The 21,713-nt window shown below is 43.5% G+C and overlaps 1 protein-coding gene across 2 annotated transcripts in view; it reads right to left on the bottom strand.

Annotated features, from left to right (window-relative positions):
* The window catches only part of MYCBPAP (MYCBP associated protein), an 835,305-nt gene that overhangs the window by 107,917 nt on the left and 705,675 nt on the right, over window positions 1–21,713 (bottom strand). The window lies entirely within an intron of this gene.

The following is a 21,713-nucleotide window of genomic DNA, read 5'->3' as shown; positions in this document are numbered from 1 at the left end:
GGACACCTCTAGCCAAAGCAGAAGAAGAAGACATAGCTCTAGTAGACTGAGCTCTAATACCCTTAGGCTGCTCCTTCTTGGCCAAAGCGTAGCAGATCGTGATGCACAAGATGATCTACCTGGAAAGTGTTCGCTTGTGGACAGCTTTGCCCTACATTCTTCCCACGTGACCAATTAATAGCTCGTCGTCCAGCCTTAAGTCCTTAGTTCTGTCCGGGTAGAAACTGACCGCCCTCCTAAGGTCCAGGCGGTGAAGTCTCTCCTCCTCCTTAGAAGGGTGAGGGGAAGATAGAAAGTAGGTAAGGTGATAGACTGGGTGAAAAGGTGTAACCACCTTAGGCAGGAAAGCAGCTCTGCTCCTGAGAATCATCTTATCTGTGTAGATAGTGGTAAAAGGAGGCTTAGAACTAAGAGCCTGAAGCCCACTTACCATCCTGTGTATGGGTAGGATGTGCCTTCAAGGGGTTTGTTGAAAACTTAGTTATATGACTTGTTTATAGGATAAATATATACCTATAAGTGAGATCAATCTTTTCTCCTAGATTCCAAACGATTATACACTATGCAATAGTCATATGTATATATGGATCTCTATTTACATTGATTTGAAAACAGTTATACAATCAAAATGAAGGAAAATGAAAAATAGACGAAAGGTGTGTGAGGAAAAAAATTCATTTATATCAGTGAATGGTAATAAGGGTACATAAAAATACGACAGTTATATATCAAAAAGGAGACATGATTTTACATTCAGTTGTTACTCCACTAAAAAATATATCGAACACTTTTTCAAAGATATTAAACCAATTATCTAGAAAGAAGTGTGACAGTCGACGTTTCGGTCTTCATGTGTGAATTTGTGAGACCATCTTCAGGACAAGAAGTTAAAAGTTGACCCCTACAAGTTAAAAAATATATAATGAATATATAGAATATACATAACACACACCTAAGCCAAAAAGCCATAGTAATTACAATTTGACAAATTAACATATAAAGGGAAATCGATTTTATCGTTTAGAAAACGCTGTATCAGTCACTTAAACATCCAATGATTGTTAAACATACTATAACAGTGAAAACACTCGAATTTAGAGCAGAAGAGTCAATTCCACTGAAACTCCACCTCACTAAATTATTCACAGTAAGATTCAACAATGATCATTCAAAGTATGAATTCCTGTCTTTTCTTTTCATGAACAGAGGTAGCTGAATATTTATTCTGTGTCTTGACCAATAGTGACATTTTTAAATGATATACTACAAAAGAAGAAAATTCGATTTATCCTTTAGGTAAAACTCAATGAATTGTTTGGACATCTAGAGGTTGTTATAGATGCCTAAAACCATGTATGAATCAAATTACGACAGGGTTTTTGCAGAATAAGAAGAAAATCAATCGTAGTTGCACTTAAACTGGTGAAATTATTCACCATGAAATTTGAAACGCTCAATCATGTTGTTTAATCACCGTAATGATCAGTAAACGCTCTATATGTATTCTGACCAATAGAGACATCGTTCGACTAATATAAGTAATCGAAGTAATTTTACCTCGTAATGTGTGATTCAATTAGAAAAGTCGCGGGTATCTTGCTTCCTGTGTGTTTAGATTTGAATCATAACGTCTTGGTTGGCACTATGTAAAAAAGTCATATCGTAAATCTTCACTGCTCAAGAGCAACTTAACGTGTACACTCCCCCAAGTAATAAAAGTGTGTCACAATACCTTTTCAATTCAGGGATTTTTAGAGAATCAAAGTGTCAACGTATTAACGGTACTGTATGGTTACACGAGCAGAATGCGGCATTCGGGCATTTAAGGACTGCAAGAGGAGAGTGAAAGCATTTAGTATGTTTTAGTTTCAGTTGTTGACACTTGCATACAAATTAAGTGAAAGTAATCTCAACTGACCTAGCAATGATGTAGCTGTTGGTTCAGATGAAATAACGCCAAATAAGGAGGGCGCTTTACTTGCTTCCTCCGAAAGTCGAGGACTGGAAATTACTAGCAACGGTACATCAAACAACTCCAGTGAGTCAATGCCACAGTTGGGGGGCGTTTTACTTGCTTCCCTCGAGAATTGCTGCAAAGGGAAAGTGGGTAGTATTAATTTAAATTATTCTACCTTGAGGGCATTGATGGCAGAAGCCAAACGGAAGATATCGACTAACCTGGCGTGAGTACAGCAGTAGAGTCGCGGCGTGTAGCACTGGGATTGCCGAGATCGGTTTGTCTTAAATACACGTATTGCGGCGGTATAGAGATAGGACTTGAAATTAGGTCACATGGTATGCCGGCAGAGATGTACGCGTCGGCCATGTTGGAATGGGGTAATAGCATCCCGCTATTCGAATTTTTTAGAGTGAATTGACAGCCACACTCGAATGTAATATGCCTGTCAGGTTTATTTAATATATTAGTAATATGCTAAATATATTCTATTTTCACCTATTCGCAAGCCTGATCAACGTATATAGAACAAAATATTGGGATAAAGGTCAATTCTATTATATGTGTCTGGGAGACATATGCTGTGAAGTTTCTTATGCCAAAGAGTAGGCTATACAGCAATGTACCTATAATTTAACCTATGTAACAAAAGGGGTGAGATTGAAACATTCATTATATGCAACAGACGGAGCTTGTTCATCACATAGTGTCAAGAATTATATATATAGAGACAAATATTGTGCTCTCTCTGACACACCGTAACGACTACTACACCATTGATACAGTCAAGAGATAAACACTATACATTTGTTACATAGTTATTGCACATATTTACATTACATGTATTCAAAGCTGTTCAAATAAAGAATATCCATGTTATCATCAATGGTACCTCAGTTAGCAGCTCTGACATTAACAGTAAAATACATACAGATCAAATCATCGTGTAACCCTATATACTGTTAAAGGATACCTCACAGATGGTTTAATTGAGTACATAGGGCTATAGCTATTGCAAATTATACATTCTGTGTCATAGAGCGGTATCTGTTACAGATTATGGATTCCATATCACCAGATTATAGCTGCAATCTACAGACATGCTAGAGTGTGCCATTCAGATGTTGAGTTGAGACCACGGTTGATCAAATCTGTCATACAGATAAATCTGCCTTCCTTAATAGTCAAGAGTCGATCTACATTACTTTGTCTCTTAGAAGGTTTGATCACATCTAAAACCCACCATTTCATATCTTTATCTGAATGTCCCTGTCTCTGGTAGTGTTCCACTAATGGTGCGTTTTCTGTGTGGCATCTTATCCGAGATTGGTGTTGTAGGATCCTTTTCTTGATAGGTTGAACTGTTTTTCCAATATAATGTAATTTGCAAGGACATTGTATGCAATAGATTACATTAGATGTATTGCAATTTGAGGATGATTTAAGAGAAAAAGTAATACCATTGATGGTACATTTCTTGATTGTTTGCGAGGTGTGGCATGCTAAACACATATTGCACTTGAAATGTCCGACAATGGGGACCAGCTGTCTCATGTTGTCTACTGTGTTATTGGGATGGTCTTCATAGGCTCTCACCAATCGATCTCTAAGGTTAGTTCCCCTTTTGAAAGAGAATAGGGGTTTTGACTGGAATTCAGGAAGATTTCTTAATAAATTCCAGTGTCGGCTGACAATCTTCTTTATAGCATTGGCGTGAGTTCCGAAAGTCGAGACACATACCAGATGTGGTTGTTGTGGCCGATCTTTCACAGTCAATAATGTTTCTCTGTTGTTATACCATGCTCGTTTCATGGATTTTTTCAAAAGTTTGGAGGGGTACCCCCTAGCTTTTAATTTTTCTGTAAGTTTTTTAGCCTCAATAAAGTAGTCATTTTTAAAGGTACAGTTCCTGCGTAAACGCAAGAACTGCCCAAAAGGAAGGCCATCTTTAAGGGCTTGAGGATGGTGGCTCTGATATTCAAGCAGGGTATTTCTAGACGTTGGTTTTGTATACAAGGTGGTATATAAATGGTTAGTAATATCATTTTTGATAGTTATATCCAAAAAGTTCATCTCCGCATTGTCAGATTCCATAGTAAATTTCAAATGTGGATTTCTATGGTTGAGCCAAATGTGGAAGGTGTTGAGTTCTTCCTTTGTGCCATGCCAAACCAGGAAAACATCATCTATGTAACGAAGCCACTTCCTGATGTTGGAGGAAAATGGGTTCGTTACATTGAATATGAACTCGTTCTCAAATACAGAGACATAGATATTTGCAATGTCTGGGGCATAAACAGCTCCCATCGCTACTCCTTTTCGTTGTTGATAAAAGGTATTTTGAAAAAGGAAAAAGTTCTCACACAGAGAGATACGGACACATTCAATAATGAACTCTGTGGGTACCTGATGTGGTCTGGCTCTAGTGTCTAGAAGATTGCATAGAATCTGTAGAACTTCTTCTTGAGGGATGTTAGTATAGAGGCTCTCTATGTCCATCTAAGAGACAAAGTAATGTAGATCGACTCTTGACTATTAAGGAAGGCAGATTTATCTGTATGACAGATTTGATCAACCGTGGTCTCAACTCAACATCTGAATGGCACACTCTAGCATGTCTGTAGATTGCAGCTATAATCTGGTGATATGGAATCCATAATCTGTAACAGATACCGCTCTATGACACAGAATGTATAATTTGCAATAGCTATAGCCCTATGTACTCAATTAAACCATCTGTGAGGTATCCTTTAACAGTATATAGGGTTACACGATGATTTGATCTGTATGTATTTTACTGTTAATGTCAGAGCTGCTAACTGAGGTACCATTGATGATAACATGGATATTCTTTATTTGAACAGCTTTGAATACATGTAATGTAAATATGTGCAATAACTATGTAACAAATGTATAGTGTTTATCTCTTGACTGTATCAATGGTGTAGTAGTCGTTACGGTGTGTCAGAGAGAGCACAATATTTGTCTCTATATATATAATTCTTGACACTATGTGATGAACAAGCTCCGTCTGTTGCATATAATGAATGTTTCAATCTCACCCCTTTTGTTACATAGGTTAAATTATAGGTACATTGCTGTATAGCCTACTCTTTGGCATAAGAAACTTCACAGCATATGTCTCCCAGACACATATAATAGAATTGACCTTTATCCCAATATTTTGTTCTATATACGTTGATCAGGCTTGCGAATAGGTGAAAATAGAATATATTTAGCATATTACTAATATATTAAATAAACCTGACAGGCATATTACATTCGAGTGTGGCTGTCAATTCACTCTAAAAAATTCGAATAGCGGGATGCTATTACCCCATTCCAACATGGCCGACGCGTACATCTCTGCCGGCATACCATGTGACCTAATTTCAAGTCCTATCTCTATACCGCCGCAATACGTGTATTTAAGACAAACCGATCTCGGCAATCCCAGTGCTACACGCCGCGACTCTACTGCTGTACTCACGCCAGGTTAGTCGATATCTTCCGTTTGGCTTCTGCCATCAATGCCCTCAAGGTAGAATAATTTAAATTAATACTACCCACTTTCCCTTTGCAGCAATTCTCGAGGGAAGCAAGTAAAACGCCCCCCAACTGTGGCATTGACTCACTGGAGTTGTTTGATGTACCGTTGCTAGTAATTTCCAGTCCTCGACTTTCGGAGGAAGCAAGTAAAGCGCCCTCCTTATTTGGTGTTATTTCATCTGAACCAACAGCTACATCATTGCTAGGTCAGTTGAGATTACTTTCACTTAATTTGTATGCAAGTGTCAACAACTGAAACTAAAACATACTAAATGCTTTCACTCTCCTCTTGCAGTCCTTAAATGCCCGAATGCCGCATTCTGCTCGTGTAACCATACAGTACCGTTAATACGTTGACACTTTGATTCTCTAAAAATCCCTGAATTGAAAAGGTATTGTGACACACTTTTATTACTTGGGGGAGTGTACACGTTAAGTTGCTCTTGAGCAGTGAAGATTTACGATATGACTTTTTTACATAGTGCCAACCAAGACGTTATGATTCAAATCTAAACACACAGGAAGCAAGATACCCGCGACTTTTCTAATTGAATCACACATTACGAGGTAAAATTACTTCGATTACTTATATTAGTCGAACGATGTCTCTATTGGTCAGAATACATATAGAGCGTTTACTGATCATTACGGTGATTAAACAACATGATTGAGCGTTTCAAATTTCATGGTGAATAATTTCACCAGTTTAAGTGCAACTACGATTGATTTTCTTCTTATTCTGCAAAAACCCTGTCGTAATTTGATTCATACATGGTTTTAGGCATCTATAACAACCTCTAGATGTCCAAACAATTCATTGAGTTTTACCTAAAGGATAAATCGAATTTTCTTCTTTTGTAGTATATCATTTAAAAATGTCACTATTGGTCAAGACACAGAATAAATATTCAGCTACCTCTGTTCATGAAAAGAAAAGACAGGAATTCATACTTTGAATGATCATTGTTGAATCTTACTGTGAATAATTTAGTGAGGTGGAGTTTCAGTGGAATTGACTCTTCTGCTCTAAATTCGAGTGTTTTCACCGTTATAGTATGTTTAACAATCATTGGATGTTTAAGTGACTGATACAGCGTTTTCTAAACGATAAAATCGATTTCCCTTTATATGTTAATTTGTCAAATTGTAATTACTATGGCTTTTTGGCTTAGGTGTGTGTTATGTATATTCTATATATTCATTATATATTTTTTAACTTGTAGGGGTCAACTTTTAACTTCTTGTCCTGAAGATGGTCTCACAAATTCACACATGAAGACCGAAACGTCGACTGTCACACTTCTTTCTAGATAATTGGTTTAATATCTTTGAAAAAGTGTTCGATATATTTTTTAGTGGAGTAACAACTGAATGTAAAATCATGTCTCCTTTTTGATATATAACTGTCGTATTTTTATGTACCCTTATTACCATTCACTGATATAAATGAATTTTTTTCCTCACACACCTTTCGTCTATTTTTCATTTTCCTTCATTTTGATTGTATAACTGTTTTCAAATCAATGTAAATAGAGATCCATATATACATATGACTATTGCATAGTGTATAATCGTTTGGAATCTAGGAGAAAAGATTGATCTCACTTATAGGTATATATTTATCCTATAAACAAGTCATATAACTAAGTTTTCAACAAACCCCTTGAAGGCACATCCTACCCATACATATTATCTGCCCAAGCCCTCAAGGGTATATTGGGTTATCCATTACACAGATTGCACTTACCATCCTGGCAGATGTTATAGCAATCAGAAAATCTGTTTTGAATGTAAGAAGCTTCAACAGGCAACTATGAAGAGGCTCGCTCAAAGGGAGACCCCATCAGGAAGGTAAGATCCAAATTTAAGTCCCACTGAGTGGGAGGAAATTTATTAGTGAGACCCTTAATGAATCTCATAACAATGGGAAACTTAAACAATGATGGTTGGTCTGGCAAACAAAGGAAGGCTGATAAGGCTGCCAAATAGCCCTTAACAGTCGTCACAGCACAACCTTGCTGGGCAAAAGAAAGAGAAAAGCTAAGAACATCAGACAAATGGGATTCTAAAGGATCAATTGAAATCTCTTGACACCACTTAACAAATCTGGCCCATCTACAGGAATAGACAGATTTGGTGGAGTATGTTCTGGCCGATAATGTAACATCCACCACATCCGGTAGGAGAGGGAAAGAACTTAGGCTGCCCCTTTCAATCACCGGCGGCATTTTGCACACGACCGTGGCATCCCGGTGATCCACAAGCCTTGGATTTATTCCAGTACCTGAACTTTTCCCCTCGCGACAAGGTATCATCCCGAACCTTGACAAAACCGATCAGGGTTGTAGCCCTGCAACCATTTCTTGCCTTCCCTCGATTGCTACCCCCAGCCGATTTCTTCTGGATGATTCATTCCTGACGCCCAGCCTAATCCTAATTCGACCACTCAGCGGCTTTTTCCTCCCCCCCGCATTCTCCTGCGCCAGTACCTAATTTGACGCGCATCAGCACTCTCCGAATAGGCCACCCAGGTCCTGAAGATGATCCTAATTTAATAGGATCGAAACGCCGTCGACCCTTGCCCACCAGCCAAAACGCTTTAGGCGCACTTTGAATTTTGGTTCCCCAAAACAATGAAAATGACGAATTATGTATCTGAAGTAATTTCTGTGTAAACTTTTTAATCTTGTATATATTTTGTACCTTCTCCTGCGCCGTACGCTGTGGAGTTCTTTCACGTTGTCACTTGCGCCGTCACCTTTCTGTCACGAGCACTATGTGCACTTTTCTTTAGGGTTGCCTTGGCATTTATGCCTAACAGTGCTGTAACAACTGTTGTGTGTATTTTTTGATCTACTAAAAATATATGATGCCCAAGGGCACATTGAACAAATATCTTGAAGCCTCTCGTCTTTTGTGCTTTAATTGTAATGTCTTGTACATACAAATATAAACAGTCTTACTGAATCCGGCTGCGATATTGTTGTATTTATACCTTTCAATCTCCAGGCATGAAGGTGAAGGCTCTGGAGGTGGGGGTGTAGAACCTGCCCCTGCGATTGCGAGAGGAGGTTTGCCCTGAGAGGGACACGGAGCCGAGGGTGCGATGAGAGGTTAAGAAGGTCTGTGTACCACACCCTTCTTGGCTAAACCCATGGCAATCAATGTGACTTGGGCCCAGTCTTGGCGAATCTTCCTCAGAACCCAAGGAATCAAGGGTATGGAAGGAAACGCGTAAAGAAAACATGAACCCCAGTCTAGCTGAAACGCGTCTCTCAGTGCACCTCGCATTGAATTCTGGAGACTGCAGAACAATGGGCAATGCATGTTATCGTGAGTGGCAAACAGGTCCAACTGAGGAAATCTCCACATCCTGAAAATGTGATGGCCTACCTTCGGATGAAGACGCCACTCGTGATCGGCCGAGTATTGCCAACTGAGACTGTCCACACGTACATTCAGCACCCCGGCCAGATGATTAGCAACCAGGCAAATCTGATGGGCCTGAGCCCAGGACCAGAGTTGCAGATGCTCCCTTTAGAGACGATATAACCCTACTCCTCCCTGTTTGTTGATGTAACACATTGCGTTAGTGTGGTCAGCGAGGACCAGAACTGACTGACTGCAAAATGAGGGAAGAAAAGCCTTGAGAGCCAAACGTATCGCCTGCAATTCCAGAAGATTGATATGATGCAATCTTTCCTCTGGAGATCAAAGACCCTTGATCTCCAGATCCCCCAGATGAGCAAACCACCCCAGAGTGGAGGCATCCGTTATCACGATGGTCTCCGGAGAAGGAGGTTGAAACGGCTTCCCTTGAGTCAGGTTGCCTGAAACACTCTACCATAACAGATCCGAAGCATTGTCTCTGGAGATTTTGATCACCTCCCTGAGATCTCCATTATGCTAAAACCACTGTCTGCAGAGGCACCACTGCAGTGCCATCATGTGCCAGCGTACATGATTGACCAACAGTATGCAGGAAGCAAACAGACCGAGCAGACACAAAACCTTCAGGACTGGAACAGCCTGATGAGGTGGGATAGCACGACTCAGAGAATTATCCAGTACCACCCCTATGAACAGATTGTGCTGAGAGGGCACCAGGTGAGATTTGGGTACATTTATCGAAAAACCCAAGTCGAACAACAGTTAAGTTGTTACTTGTGGATGATGAAGCACCATCTCTGGAGACCTTGCTTTGAGCAGCCAGTTGTCCACATAGGGGAAAACCGGAATACTTGACCTTTTGAGATGCGCTGCTGCCACTGCCTCACCTTTCTAAAGACCCGAGGCACGGATGTAAGACTGAACGGAAGGACCGCAAACTGATAATGTTGAGATTCCAGCATAAAACGGAGACACTTCCGATGCGACTTCAGGATGGGAATGTGAAAATACGCATCCTGTAAATCGATCGACACCATTCAGTCTTCCTGCTGCAGTGCCAGCCCTGGCGAGGAGGGTAAGGAGGGGGAAACTCCCAGAAGGGAAGAGCCTACCCATTTTCTACAAGAATCAAAACCCAAAGATCTAACGTAACGGATTTCCAATTTTTTAGAAGATGGGACACCTGACCTCCAACAGGACCAACATGCTCCAAGATGGGGGATCTAGAGCTGCTTCCCTGCAGAGCCAGTGGTGGGAACAGGGGAGGAGGACGAGGAGGAGACCTGTTGTTGAGCAGCCCTCGCAGACGACCTCTTCCCTTCCCTCCCTCTGTATGACTTATACAGAGGTTTCTGTTGTTGCTGTTGCTGCTGTCGGCCTCGAAAAGGAGAAGCCTTCCCAAAGCCTCGAAATCTCCGGAAACCAAAACCCCTAGGCTGTGATTGCACGCCTAAGAGTCTAGCAGTAGCTCTGCTATCCTTAAATCGTTGTAAAGCTGAATCAACCTTGGTTCCAAAGAGTCTTGCTCAGTCAAAGAGAAGGTCCAACAGCACGGCCTGAACATCAAGAGAGAAACCTGACCCTCTAAACCAGGCATGCCTCCTAGTTGCCACCGAAGAGCCCATCACTCTGACAACGGAGTCAGCAGTATCAAGGCCGGACTGGATCACCTGATGGGCTGCATCTCAGCGAAGTGACCCTGGACCTCCTCTGGCAACTTAAGTATTACCTCCTTAACTGAATCCATCAATGCATGGATATAACGCCCCATCAAACACGTGGCATTAGTTGATTTCAAAGCCATGCTGGCTGACAAAAACACATTTTTTGTGGATTATTTCAACTTCTTGGAGTCCCTATTTCCCAGAGTAGAAGGAAAGGAACCAGCAGATTGTCTTAAGGAACAAGACGCTTGAACCACAAGGCTCTCAGGCGAAGTGTGCGATGATAAAAATGCTGGATCAACAGACACCAACTTATAGCGCCTTGCCACTATTCTTGACACAGCAGGGGCAGACATTGGCTTCTGCCATATATCCAAAATCGGATCCGTCAGAGCCTTGTTGAAAGGAAGCAAAGGCTCCACCGCAGAAGAAGGAGAGTTCAGTACCTCAGTTAAAATATAAAATTTGACCTCTGCTGTTGGCAACTGTTAGTATTGTATTGTATTGTATACGGTACTTGTAGAGCGCAACTTTCACCCAACGGGTATCTTGGCGCTAGTACGTGAATCCTCATCAAGCAGTGGAGGGAAGAAACAGGCATAAACTGATAGGACAGCTTCAGAATTTATCAAACTCTGGGAAACAGCCATGTTTTAATATTTTTCCTAAACTGTAATAGATCATACAGCTGTCTAAATCCCAGAGGGATGCTGTTCCAAAGCTTGGCAGCAGCCGAGCTGAACGCTCTTCCTCCTGATCTAGCTCTTTGAATTTTCCGGGACTTTCACCAAGCAGGCGGTGGCAGTCCGGAGGCACCTTGATGGAGTATACCATGTGAAGATCCCGTGAAGAGGTCTAGGACCCAGGCAATGAAGAGCCTTAAAGACCAAACACAGAGACTTAAACTGAACCCTCTGCATTATAGGTAACCAATGAAGCTCTGCAAGCGCTAATGAACCAGACGAGCGTCGTGGTTTCATCTGTGCCAACTTGGCTGCCACAGTTTGGACTCTTTGGAGGCGCTCAACCAGGAATTTAGGGGTCTGTAATAATAGGGCATTACAGTAGTCAAGCCTACTGAGGATGAAGCTACCAACAACCAACGCTCTGGCCGTCTTTGGCAGCAGCGGAAGGATCTTCCTTAGTGCCTTAATCAGGGAAAAACAATTTCCCACCACCTTATTTACCTGCATTTCCATGGTCAGATTTGCATCAAGCATCACTCCCAAATTACGTACTGCTCCAACTGGCACCTGAGCAGACGTAGTTGGAGAAGGCCAAAAATTGTGCGGGAAAAGGGGGGAAAACCTTCCCCACAGCACAGTATAAGACTTCTGTCTTATCTGAGTTAAATTGGAGTGAATTAGTTCTTAACCAATGGGCAGTATCCTGCATGCAATCATGAAAAGATGCTAAGGAGATCGACTGGTCTCCCTCTAAAGAAAAGAAAAGTTGGGTATCATCTGCGTAATTTACCACTCTCACACCTTGCGCCTTCATAATTCCTATCAAGGGTCTCATATAGATGTTAAAGAGAATAGGGCTTATGGCCGATCCCTGAGGAACGCCATGGTGGATGTTGGAAAATTTAGACTGGTACGGCGGAAGGGAGACTGCTTGACTTCTGTCAGATAGATAAGAGCGAAACCACTCCAAGACCATCCCCGACACCCCGACTTCTTCCAGCCTGGTCAACAGAATACAGTGATCCACTGTGTCGAATGCGGCAGAAAGGTCGAGCAAAATAAGAATGCCCGATTGTCCCCTGTCTCCCTGCAGTCGAAGGTCGTCTATCACGGTCACTAAGGCAGTCTCAGTTCCATGAACGAGAATGGAGCGAAGTTTCACTCCTGAGCCCGGCGCACAGCTGATTTCGTGATATCCACGCTTTTTTTAATTTTTATTCTTGAAATGACTTTCCTGATGATAATGAATCCATGTACTCCAAATTTTTGATTACTTTTATTTATTTCTTTGAGTTTTTCTCCACTCGTGAGATACTTAAATCTTAAACTGCTTCTCATGCCACGAGTATGCCCATCCAAGCCTTTTCCCGGGCACGTCTTAAGACATAAAACATCATCAGTTGTAAATCTTGTGTGACCCAATGCATTTCGGGCTGCTTAAAAGCCCTTCTTCAGGGGTTTTCTACAATTAAAAGAACATTGCTATTAAAATACAGTTTCAAGCCTTTGTCATGAACTATATACAATCCTACACAAGTCAATCAATGCCATGTAATAGTGCAACGCTTTCCCTCTAAATACAGAACTGTATTACTCTCGCCGTTATACCTACTCCACTCGTGAACCCATTAATTAAACCTCCAGTTTTTAGCCTGCTTATTAATGCCAAAAAACACTCTGTTGTTAACCTCTTCTCCTTTACCCGCTACTCTCTCCCATCTATCGGTACGTTGCTTCTACTCCTAAACCTTGCCGCTTACTCACTTCAAAACAGAGACTACCGGCAAAGTATGATAGGTCAAGCTGTTGAGGCGGGGCAATGTCACATGTGTTTAAATCAAAAGGGTAGTCCCGTGTGATTTAAACACATGTGACATTGCCCCGCCTCAACAGCTTGACCTATCATACTTTGCCGGTAGTCTCTGTTTTGAAGTGAGTAAGCGGCAAGGTTTAGGAGTAGAAGCAACGTACCGATAGATGGGAGAGAGTAGCGGGTAAAGGAGAAGAGGTTAACAACAGAGTGTTTTTTGGCATTAATAAGCAGGCTAAAAACGGGAGGTTTAATTAATGGGTTCACGAGTGGAGTAGGTATAACGGCGAGAGTAATACAGTTCTGTATTTAGAGGGAAAGCGTTGCACTATTACATGGCATTGATTGACTTGTGTAGGATTGTATATAGTTCATGACAAAGGCTTGAAACTGTATTTTAATAGCAATGTTCTTTTAATTGTAGAAAACCCCTGAAGAAGGGCTTTTAAGCAGCCCGAAATGCATTGGGTCACACAAGATTTACAACTGATGATGTTTTATGTCTTAAGACGTGCCCGGGAAAAGGCTTGGATAGGCATACTCGTGGCATGAGAAGCAGTTTAAGATTTAAGTATCTCACGAGTGGAGAAAAACTCAAAGAAATAAATAAAAGTAATCAAAAATTTGGAGTACATGGATTCATTATCATCAGGAAAGTCATTTCAAGAATAAAAATTAAAAAAAGCGTGGATATCACGAAATCAGCTGTGCGCCGGGCTCAGGAGTGAAACTTCGCTCCATTCTCGTTTCTGTTATACAGCGCGTGAAACCAGGGCAGTTCACGCAACCCAGGACGCACGCATTCAGGAGTCATTGTCAATACGTTTGGAAACATGGGAGTATTTTTTGGAACAAGGTGTGCACGGCTACTTCAAGTTCAATATAGTCTCAGTTCCATGACCAGGTCGAAAGCCAAACTGAACGTCATCCAGCCTAGAATTAGATTCCAGGAACCGAGACAGAGAGTTGCTGACCAGTTGTTCAATGATTGTAATTGGGTAAGGTAAGAGAGAGATTGATCTGTAATTCCCAGCACATGCCGGATCCAGAGTCGGTTTTTTCAATAGCGGAGTAACCATCGCCCGTTTCCAACAGGCTGGCACTGAACCAGAAGTTAAAGAGTCGTTGCAAATCTGGCAGAATAGGAAAGAGCTCAGGGCCCAGCTCCTTCCAAATCTTATGAGGGAGAGGATCTAAAGGGGACCCTGAAGATACACTCATGGCAATTTTATTAAAAGCTTCCTCCGAGGGAAGCTCAAAATAACTCAGGGAGGACAGTCGACCTGATTCTGCTCCATTATCCCTCCCCAAGTCTTGTGTCTCATTGTGTTTGAAAGTGAAGCCTTCTTTCTGAGAAGAATTATTCTTATTCAGTCCATCAATGATGTTACTTATTTTCTCCATAAAGAAAGTCGCTAGACTATCCCACAGAGCTTGAGTTGGCATAATTTTGGACTGTGTACACTCCGGGACAGTCATATCCTTCACTATTTTGAAAATTGCTCTAGAGTCATTCTTAGAGTTTTGGATAATATTAGCAAAATATTCAGATTTAGCCAAATCGATTCCCTTCCTGAATTCTACCATAGCAGCCTTCTGAAAGACCCTGTCCTCATCCAAATAAAACTTCCACCGTTTACGCTCAGCCTTTCGGCAAGTCAGTTTTAGAGTTTTCAGATGATCATTGTACCAGCAAGCCGACGGCCTACCGGTCTTTTTACAATTTTTTAGAGGAACGATCAAATCAAGCCGACTTTGAATCTGTTCGCACAAGTCCATATAATTATCTTCCACTGTTCTGTCATTATCAAGAACCTGTCCTACGGAAAAAGTCGAAGAGAAATCGGTCTTTTTTAAAAAAAAAAAACCTTCCAATCTCTACTCCTAAACATTCTTGTTACCTTGGTGGCAGGCCGACCCCTTCTAGGGTCAAGTATCTGAAACTTGACCAAATGATGGTCAGACCAGCCAACCGGAAGGATCTCTACTGCTTCCATGGCCTGTTCCTTAGAAAAAACAAAATCCAATATATTCCCCCCCTTTATGGGTGGCTTCAGTAATCCACTGGCGTAGTTGCAGGCTCTCACAAGCCTGAATAAGATTACTGTATCCAGAATCTAAATTTCCATTACACCACAGATTAAAGTCACCCATGAGAAATATGTTGGAGTGGGTAAGAGCCATATTGCAGATGATATCAATCAATCCCTGCAGATGAGATGATTTTATAATTCCTGGGGGTCTGTAACAGATAATGCCCACCAGTAGGCAGCCCCTAGAGTCTTTGAGAGAAAAACCAAAGAGTTCAAAGCCCTCAGTTTCATCAATCTCTATTTGGGTAAGGTCCAGAGTTTCCCTAAAAATAATCCCTACCCCACCTCCTCATCCTATAGCTCTTGGTTTGTGTATAATTTTATAGCCCGGAGGACAGGCCATGCCCAATTCTACCTCCAATCCCAGGTGGGTCCAAGTTTCAGTCATAAAGAGAACATCTAGGCAGTGAAAGTCAAATAACAACTGAATCTCCACATGATGTTTAGGCAAGGACCTAACATTGAGCAGCCCTCCCATTATGACATTCTTCCCTACAAGGTCAGTCTTAATACCCGTTGTACCCTTCAGACAGGGTATAATAACCCTATCACATACTGACCTACCTATCTGTCTTAGCGCCTCACTGGAATAACAAATCCGTTCTCTGACGGCGTCCTCTACATCAAAACGGACAGCGTGGCTGGCGCTGTGCGCGGCCCGAGCGCGGACGGGCGCAGACAGACTTGCCATAGGATCGCCCGCTGCGCACGTCCGCTGCGCGGCCACGCCAGCATCCAACTTATGTAGTCTGGGCAGGAAAAAGACTAGACTGTTAACCCAAGAATGGCGGGTCCGCTCTCTCAGGCGGACACCGCGAAGACAGTCTAGGGTCGGGGTTCGAGCAGAAATGTAATCAGTGCAAAATTATCAGTTCCCAAATCCCAAATTCCCAACTTTCAATTAAAACATCCGAACGCTCCTTTGTTTAAAAACAGATTGTGCAAATACGCAAGTTCACAGCCCCCCGCCACACAGAGAGATACGTAGCTTTAGCTGCACTGCCACGCCAGCGTCCAACTTATGTAGTCTGGGCAGGAAAAAGACTAGAATGTTAACCCAAGAATGGCGGGTCCGCTCTCTCAGGTGGACACCGCGAAGACAGTCTAGGGTCAGGGTTCAAGCAAAAATTTAATCAGTGCAAAATTATCAGTTCCCCAAATCCCAAATTCCCAATTTTCAATTAAAACATCCGAACGCTCCTTTTTAGAAAAAACAGATTGTGCAATTACGCGAGTTCACAGCCCCCCGCCACACAGAGAGATACGTAGCTTTTTTAGTCCAAAAGGTTAGCAGCCTTTCTAAAGACCGAATGGTATAAGGCCACATCCTGAGAGGGAAGAGCTTTTGGAGAGGAGAGCTCCCACTTAGGTGCTGTGTCAAGCCCACTGGCGTCTTGCCATCCTGCAAAATCATCCATAGGGTCTAATAACTTCCCCTCCTCAGCCTGCACCTGTTGCTCCTGGAATTCCTCCTCTCCCAGAAGACTCTGAGCCTCCATCCTCGATCGAATCTTCGAAGTCGGTGTCAGCGGTGCCAGATGCGGCACCCGAAACCTCGGAGCCACATCGAAGGAGGACCTTCAGAAGCAGGAAGAGGCACCCATCAAAGTCGAGACGGAGCAGGAACCGAGCCTGATGGCGCCGGAGAGTAGCCCATCCTTCCCTCCTGAGATAGAATCGGCATCAATAACCTCGGCGTCAGGAGAGGCCAAGATGGAGTCATTGGCATGAATTGCATGACTAGTGCCTGGTCATAATGCTGGGGAATGCCCAAATTTTAAGAAAGTGGTCACACAGGGCCAGCCGGTGTGCCAGATGGGTTAACCGCCCTGGCAAACATGCCATACATCGCATTAAGAAAATGCCACAGATCCACACCTGGACCCAGGAAAGGTGGGTATGGATCCTGAACCACCTGAACTGAGATAGATCGAGGTCTTAGAGTGGGCTCTGGCTGTGGCGCTGGAGACGCCGGATCTGGTATCGGAGTGTCCGGAGAGGTGCAGGCAACTCCCCCATGGGCACCGCAGAGTCCCTCGGTGTCGGAGAGTGCACAGGAGACACCAGGGGTGAAGGAGAAGGGGAGATGTCATCTTTCCTTTGACGATGCTGGACCGGGTACACCAACTTCGACGACTTCTCCTTCAAAGAGCGATCCTTGGACCCGTGTCATCTCTTTTTCGTGTGCTTTTTTGGATGACCCCGTGGTGTGTGGAGTCGGTGACTTCCACCTCGATCTATCTTTTCCGATCTCTCTTCTCCCTCTTCGCTCAGGCCATGCACAACTTTGCTTGCCTATCCTTAAGTGCCTTCCAATTCATCCGACGGCACGAAGAACATTCTCCAACGTCTTGGTCTGACAACAAACACCAAAGGTAGTCTTTGTGGGGTCTGTAACCGACATATGGCCCCCACATTCCCTTCAGGGTTTGAAACCAGGCTTCTTCTGAGTAGCCATCGTGAATAAACAGTTTAAGGACAACTGCAACAAATTAGACTACAAAGAAATGGTGGGACCTCAAAAAAACGTTACGCGTCGACAGCGCGGAAAAAACTAAACTGATGTCAGCACGCCGGCAAGGTTTTCTTATGGCTTCGATGACATCACGCAGAGTTGCGAGCTGAGCTGTGCTATTGTGAAGTCCTCATCAACGTGGGGGAGCTATGAAAATAATTTCAGTGGAATGCTGCGCAATTGGTAATTCAAAAGGTGAGACAGACCATCGTGAATTGTATTTTGACAGCATCCTCGGGATCAGTCCTAGATCTTCACACATCAACTTTTCAACCTATGTCTGAAGCCAGTTCTTGCCCCCTTACAGAGGCTGTGCAATGCACAAGCTAATTTTAAAGAGAAAATTCTTTACATTCAGAAAATTATGATCCTCTGCATGATTGTTCCTCCATTCATTTGTTTCTACCACCAGTCCTGTGCATTGTATGGAGCTTTCATGGATAAATTTCATGCATTCAGGAAGGAGGACAACCAAAAACACTTTCCGCTATAAATTAGGCTCATCTTCAGATCTCTTAACACCCAGCATTCTTGCCATGGGCATAAATGGAATTGCAACAGTTCTGACTAACCAATGCAACTTATCCATTATTTCAGACAAATTTTTAATCAATGGAAGCATGCACGTATAATTCCCTTCCTCGAGAAATCCCCATCTGGTCCATCCCTCTTCCTCTCCCTCTCCCTCTCACTCTCCTACCACTATCTATAGAACAATGAGCTTTCAGACAGTTCACAATCAGGTTTTCGGGTTAAAGAAAGTACAGAATCTGCTCTACTGGAAGTTACTGACAATCTCTGCCTTATTTTAGACCAAGGAGGATCTGCCATTGTTATCCTGATTGACTTGTCAGAGACTATCAACACAATATCTCATTCATTACTCCTCTCTACAATTCATGATTTGTGCATTTGCTTTAAAGCCCTCAAATGACTTTGCTCCTTTTAATCGGACAGTACTCTGGTTGTCTCTCTGCCTCACTTTCATCTTCATCCAACACTATTTTTTGTGCTGCCCCTCAATAATTGCCACTCAGCACCACCTTCTTCAATGTTTACCTATCTCCTTTAACAAACTCTATACGATTTTGTGGCTGTGATTTAATCTCATATGCCTATAATACCCAAATAATAGTTTATATATCTCAACCAACCCCTCTAATTGTCTAGTTCCAATTTAACAGTAATTAAACCGAGATACTGTTTTTTGGAAAGATGACTAATACATGATCTAATTTCTTTAGGTGACCTGAGGTGTTGAGCCTCACCCTAGCTCCCTCAAGCTCAGCTAGAAATCTTGGAATCTTCATGAACAATCAACTTACCATGACTCAGCAGGTAAATCAGGTCCTCCCTGTTTGTTGATGTATCACATCGTGATAGTGTTGTCCGTCAGGATGTGAAACAACTGACCGCAAAGGGATGGAAGAAAGGCCTTGAGAGCCAAATGTATTGCCTTTAATTCTAGAAGATTGATGTATAACAATCTTTCCTCTGGAGACCAAAGGCCTTTGACCACCATATCCCCCAGATGAGCTCCCCAACCTAGCCTCAAGCGACCATCCTTTTTGGGAATCAGGAAGTACCACGAGTACCATCCTTGACCCCTTTCCTGCTCCGGAGCCATGTCAAACGCACCTTTTTGTAATGACAGAACCTCCTGCTGGAGAAGCAGAAGGTGCTCTTCTGAGCACGAACCCTGGTGGGAGGGAAAGGAGGAGGGAACTCCCAGAAGGGTAGGGCATACCCATCCTCTAGGATGTTCAACACTCAGAGATCTGTAGTAACAGACCTCTAATGTTGTAGAAAATAGGACACCCGTCCTCCCACGGGACAAGCATGTTCTAGGATGGTGGAGCTAGAGCTGCTTCCCTGCCACACCAGTTGGAGGGGCAGAAGAGGAGGAGGAGGAGGAGGAGGAGGAGGAGACTTGCTGTCGGGCTTCTCCCTGCAGACAACCTCTTTCCTTTCCCCTGCAAGATCTGCACAAAGAATTTGCCTGCTGTTGCTGCTTCTGTGGCTGCTGCTTTGCAAAAAAGGACAAGTTCCTCCCAAAACCACATAACTTGCAATTTTGTCCAAAGCCCCCGGGCTGAGACTGAAGTCCTAAAGACCTTGCTGTGGCTCTAGTGTCTTTAAAGCACTGCAGCGCCGAGTCTGCTTTCGTCCCAAACAGGCGAGAACCATCAAATGGCAGGTCTAACAAGGTGGTTTGGTCATCAAGAGAGAATCCTGAACACAGCAACCAAGCGTGCCTCCTGGTAGCCACAGACGATCCCATTGCCCTGGCAACTGAATCAGCAGTATCCAAACCAGACTGTAGGACCTGGCGGGCCAAAGATTGGGCATCGATTAGTACCTCTGGAAAATGCCTTTGCACATCCTTAGGCAGTTTTGGGAGCACCTCCCTGATAGAGTCCATAAGGGTGAGGATGTAGCGAATCAAAAGGCATGTGGCATATGTTGACTTGAGGGCGCTACTGCCTGGCGAGAATACCTTTTTGGCAGATTGATCCATGTGTTTCGACTCCCTATCAGCAGGTGTAGATGGGAAGGAACCTGCAGACTGCTTCGAGGAGCATGAAACCTGGATGACTTAACTTTCTGGTGAAAGGATGAGTGGACAGGAAAGCAGGATCCCCCGGTGCCACCTTGAACCTCCTGGCCAAAGACCTGTACACCGCTGGAGCAGACATCGGTTTCTGCCAGACGTCAAGAATGGGCTCTGTCAGAGCCTCATTAAAAGTGAGTAAAGACTCCGAGATATATGAAGGAGAATGTAGCACCTCTGTCAAGATGTTAGATTTTAATTCCGCCGTAGGAAGAGGCAATTCCAGCAGATCCGCTGCCTTCTGGATCACGGCGTGATAAGATGTCACCTCCTGCATTGGGAGAGCTTTTGGAGATGAGAGCTCCCATTCAGGAGAGGTATCCAGGCCACTAGCTTCCTGCAAACCTTCAAAATCCTAAGCAGGATCCACAATCTCCCCTTCCTCAGCCTCTTCATGCTCTTCCTGATAGTCTTCTTCTACTAATAATCTCTGTGCCTCTCTCTGAGACCTCATCCTCGGTATAGGCGTTGGTGGCACCAGACGTGGCGCCGGTTAGTTTGGTGTAGGTGTCGAACGGAGGTCTACCGGAACAGTAGGCTACGCCGGTCGAGATTGAGTCGGCGCCGGTTCAGAACCAGACGGTTCCGGGGACGATCCATCAAGTGGCACTCGCCTCTCCAGAGATGGCAACGGCATTGAAAATCTTGGCGTCGGAAAAGGCCAACTCGCGGGAGCCATCAGCATAAAAGGCGGAAGAGGTGCCTGAGGGAAATGAGGAGGCAAACCTTCCAGGGAAAATGTCAGCGGACCCATAGAGACAACAGGCGCACCAGTAGTGTTTGCCGCTCTGGCGAACATGTCAAATATCGCATATAAAAAAATGCATCGGATCCGTTCCCAGAGTCGGATAGGCAGGATACATCGATCCGGCACTGCAGGCTCTGAAGCCGCTCGAGGAGGCAGCACATTCGGTGCTGGCTGTGGCGCCATAGACCCTGGATCTAGAGGTGGAGAGGATGGCTTCGGCAACTGTGGTGGCGTTGCTTCTCTTGGAGCCGATGGAGTTACAGCTCTTGTACTAGAAACGGGCTGGAGTCACCTCAGGAGAAGAAGATGGAGAGATTTCATCTTTCCGATGACGCCTGGGAACAGGGTAAACCGACTTTGGCGTCGCATCCTTCGACGAACGACACAGAGACACATGGCATCGCTTTTTCTTGTGCTATTTCTACGACCACGAAGTATGTGGAGTCGGCGACTTGTAACGGGACCTCAACTTTCTTCGATCCCTATTTTGCACCTTGGCCATGAATAATTTGGCCTCCCTCTCCTTCAGCGCTTTGGGATTCATGCGCGGGCATGAGGAACACTCCTCGATGTAGTGGTCCAATGAGAGACGTCATAAACAGTCTTCATGGTGGTCAGTGATAGACATCTGGCCCCCACATTCCCTGCATGGCTTGAAACCAGATTTTCTCTGAGTAGCCATAGTTAATG

The sequence above is a fragment of the Triturus cristatus genome, chromosome 7 (assembly GCF_964204655.1).
Source record: "Triturus cristatus chromosome 7, aTriCri1.1, whole genome shotgun sequence".
In the NCBI taxonomy this organism is placed as follows: Eukaryota; Metazoa; Chordata; class Amphibia; order Caudata; family Salamandridae; genus Triturus; species Triturus cristatus.
Note: the sequence above shows the minus strand (reverse complement) of the source record. Positions and strands in the feature narration are given on the sequence as shown.